Below are 4,822 nucleotides of genomic sequence, written 5' to 3' on the forward strand. Positions count from 1 at the left end.
CAACAGGATAACAAAGGTGGTCTTGTACCCTGTGTCAGGGCGACCCAAGACAGCAAGGAGGTTACAGAAGCGAAAACAAGCTGGTTAGTAAAAATATAATATCTGGAATTATCACATTCCATGATTCATGGCAAGGGCAATTTTCCAAGGCCCAAGGTTGCCCCCCTTTTCCTTTCGGTGTGGAGCAAAGTTGCTGCTGAAATGGCTCTGAACAAAATGGAGTAACTTAGGGAAGTTTGCTGAGCCAGTTCAATAGGGACATGGGAAGGGGAAGAAGCCCTCACCCTAGGATGGGATTTATATTTCCTGATGGCTGAGAATGGAGAACTTCAATGCAATCGACAGAGCCGGGGAGAAGGCCTGTAGCACTCATTTTTCTGAGCAATAATCTCAAGTAAGAGCATTGGATTATCTTTTTGTTGTTATTGTTTAAACAGGGTCTCAGTTTATAGCTCAAGCTGGCCTGTAACTCACTATGTTGTCCAGGCTCCTTAAATTCAAAGCGATTCTCCTGCTTCCACCTCTGAGTGCTGGGATTACTGAGTCACCTTGCCTGGTTAAGACTGTTGAAAATGACAAATGCTTGCTTACCTTTGAGTTTCTCCTTGTCAGCACTTCTCTCTCACCCCTAAACCTGAATGATGCAGGGTTATGGGAGTTTGGGTGTCCCATCTGGGTCACCAGATGATAAGGGAAAATCAGAGTCCCCTCTTAAGGGGCCTTAGTTTCATTAGCAAAAGAATTTAAGAACAGACTTAAATGGAAACTTAATGACAATTTTGCCAGAGTTTAAAAGAAAAATGCTTAGGGCAGGCAATTTGCAAATCTCAGCAGCTGCCTGGAGGAGGGGAATGGAGAAGAAGAAAAAACAAATGGCCATGCAGTCATAAGCATTCATGGAGGTCAGTCACATGGCAGCTATGTGGTAGGAGAAGATAGGCTTTTCTGAAGAACTGAAAAAGGTGAGCAGAGTTATGAAGCTAGATGTGGTTTCCTAAATTCACCATCTCATTAACATAATTATCCTGTCTATCTCTTTAGACTTCAGATGAACCCAGCTTCTTAAGGGTGATCCCCTAGCCAGTAAATGACCTAGCCAAATGCATAGGAACCCTAGGAGCTGAATGGTTATCAGCTGCCATGTGGGTATCTGCCACGTGGGTGCCAGGAATCAAACATAGGTCCTTTGCAAGAGCAGTCAGTGCCCTTAACTGCTGAGCCATCTCTCCAGCCCTCAGCTTGTTTTCTTATACAATGCACAACCTACAGTGAGTTGAGCCCTCCCACATCAATTAATAATCAAGAAAAATGCTACACAGACATGTCCACCTGCCAATCTGATAAAATCCCCAATTGAGTTTCCCTACTTCCAGAGTATAAACATATTTATAATCATGTTTGTGAGGCTTTCTGAAAGTTGTAGGTTTACAGCTAGGAAAGGAGTAAATGCAAAGGTCATATACTCTCAAGCCTGAAGCATGGTTCATGGATATTTTAACATTCTTATTTGAAATACCTCTAATTAAAAGGAATATTGCTTCTATGAAGGCAATTTTCACAGCTGAATTTTGTGCTGAAATTCTTTCAGCTGATGAAGAACTCCTTGCTGAGAGCTGCTTTCCAATGCCTTGTTAAATTTATTTTTTTCTATTTTATATGTGTATGTACTGTCTGCATGCATGTAAGTGTACCCATATCATGCAATGCCTGTGGAGATCAGAAGAGGGCATCAGATTCTGTGGAACTAGAGTTGCAGATGGTTGTTAGCTGCCATGTGGGTGTTGGGAATCAAACCCAGATCTTCTGCAAGTGCAGTCAGTGGTCTTAACCATTGAACCATCTCTCCAGCCCCGTGTTAAGTTGGTTCTTTCTAGCTTGCCTCAGACATATTCAGAATGTGTCGAACGCCCCTCAAGCCCACCAGGCTTGTGTCTTCAACAAAAAGGACAGTCAGGCATACATCTGAAGTTATGCGAGGAATTTATTAAAGGGACAGCAGGTACAGAGAGGAGAGCACTCTTTAGGAGGAAGAATCTACTGAGGGGTCCCTCAGGTCCTTTTTATCCAGCCCAGAGTTTGGGTCACCTAGGTGAATCTTTCCAACAAAAACAAAAGGGTTACTGTAGAGACAGCACGAAGGCTGAACTGAAACTAACTTTCTAGAAGTCCTGATTTATCATCCAGGTACAGCCTGTCAGCTCTGACCGCTGAAGCAGAGAGCTCAGAAGCTCTTAAAGTGACACTCTCCTAATTTCCAATGCTTATGGCAAGCATGGCTTCCGACAGGGGAGGAAGACTGCAAGCTTAATGATAGCCTGGGTTACACAGGACTTGTGATGGAACGACCGTGCCTGTCTTGGGTTGTCCTCTGCCAGAGTGAAAGCCGTTGGGGGCGGCTGGCATCCCGCTTTCTTCTGAGAGAATCTTACCCATCTCTGGCTAACCGGCCTCCTGAAAGCTCCCAGTGAATGACCACGGCCTTGGGGAAGTAATGGGAAATACATGCCACTGAGGCACAGTGTCATGGAGAAAAAAAATTGAACTGCAGGACCAGAGTCTGGAACTGACATATGGCCAAATCATGTAGCATTTAAATTGTAACTTTTGGATTTGGTGTCTTGATTTCAAATTCGCTACCTGTGCATTCTCTACCTCAACTTGTGCATTCTCTACCTCAACTGGAGGTTAGGCAGAGCCTAAGTCCCCCCTCCAAATGAATAAAAAGGACCCCACAGCCCAAGGGGTCAAAGGGAGGATAGAAGGAAAGAAGTATCACACAAATGAGCATAACAATGGTGCACAAATCATGTGGGAGAAACAAGTAATCAAATAGGGCAGGGATGCATCATAGCCAAAGTCCAGAGACGTAGAATGGTGGGCGCCAGGCGGTGGAAACAGTCCAAAAGTTCAGGCATAAAAGAGCTGGACGACGACATCAGTCGGTGCAATGCGATGACACAGGTGGTGAGGAGGCCGGAGATTCAGCCAAGTGAACGAGGCATTCAGGTACCCAACGTGCATTGTCAGCATCCTGTGGAAAAACACAAACATGCCGCCTCCCCCAAATGAGGACAGGATCTGGTCCATGCCAGAGTCCCGTACAAGGATCCTTCCATTTGACTTGGGCATAATCAGTAGAAGAAGAAGGATGCCACAGTCTATCAGCTGCAGAGTGACCGTGAGCATCCAAGGTCAAGAACTTTAAAACAAAGAGAGCGTGATTTAATAAATTTTGTGGTGACTGGGCATACAGCTGACTATGTTTAATCTTTTCCAATTGCAACTTGAGAGTACCATGAGCACGTTCAATAATGCCCTGACCTTGTGGATTATATGGAATTCCTGTTTTATGTTGGATAGAAAATTGTAGACAAAAATCCTGAAATGAGCGAGAAGTATACCCAGAACCATTATCAGTTTTTAAAATAGTGGGAGTTCCAAGTGCTGAAAAGCATCAAATGCAGTGATTGATGACATGTTTAGTGCTTTCACCAGTAAGAGCAGAAGCAAAGAGGAAACCAGAAAAGGTATCTATAGTAACATGAACATATTTTAACCGTCCAAACTCAGGAACGTGAGTAACATCCATCTGCCATAATTGATTTGGAATAAGCCCACGAGGGTTAATTCCTACATGAGAGGCATGAGAGACAGTAGGACATTGAGGGCAGTGGCGAACAATATCCCGAGCAGCTTCTCGCAAAATACCAAATTGCAGGCGTAAACTATTAATATTTTGATGATGTTTAGCATGGGCTTGCTGAGCAAGCTCCACATCTGAAAAGGCTACAAGTTTAGTATGTTGATCAACCAAATTATTTCCTCTAGCGAGGGGTCCAGGTAAACCAGTATATGCTCGAATATGAGCCGCAAAGAATTTCCTTGTCCTGGCAATAATAGAAGACTGTATTTGAGAGAATAATTCATGTACTATACTGTTAGAAGTTTTTATAACAGGAACAGTTTCCAACACACATAAGGCAGAATATACATAAAAACTATCAGTATAAAGGTTGAACTCATGAAGTTCAGCAACCTGTGCTGAGGACAGAGAGGTATGAACCACTATGGTGGTCCCATCAGCAACATAGGAGGCACTTCCATTAGAAGACCCATCTGTGAAAATCAATAAGGCATGTGGCAAGGGAACAGAGCTTGTAACTTTAGGAAATATAAGATCAGTAGTTTGACAAAACTGCAAAAGCTTATGCTTCGGATAATGATTATCAATAGAACCTGGATAATTAGCTAGGGCAATTCCCCAGGCCTCAGAAGTGTGAAACAACCAACCCACCTGAGATTTACTAAAAGGCACCATGAGTTTAGTAGGTTCCTGCCCAAAGTATTTAATGGATTCAGACCTGATGAGCTGAATCAAAGTAGGTATGGCTTCAAAATATGGAAGTAAGACTTTAGCAGGGGAGACAGGCAAGTGTATCCACAATAATGGACCATTCTGCCATATAACAGCAGTGGGAATGTGTTTAGTAGCAAAGACGTAAGCTTCCCAAGGCTTATTATAGTTAACATAGCATAACTGCTGTTCAGCAATAGTGGACTCAACTTTATCTAATGCATTACACGCCTCTGGAGTGAGTTCCCTCAGTGATGTAGGATCAGAATCACCTACTAGGATCTGAAATAAGGGGTGTAAATCATGAGTTGTGAGTTTCAGATAAGGTCATAACCAATTAATGTCTCCCAATAATTTTTGAAAATCATTAAGGGTTTTCAAAGTGTCTTTTCTGATCTGAATCTTTTGAGGTTTGATTTCCTTAGGATACAGAACATGGCCTAGGTATGAATAAGGAGGATGTCTGCT

Source organism: Nannospalax galili, unplaced genomic scaffold, assembly GCF_000622305.1.
Source record: "Nannospalax galili isolate Female #2095 unplaced genomic scaffold, S.galili_v1.0 scaffold813, whole genome shotgun sequence".
Taxonomy (NCBI): Eukaryota; Metazoa; Chordata; class Mammalia; order Rodentia; family Spalacidae; genus Nannospalax; species Nannospalax galili.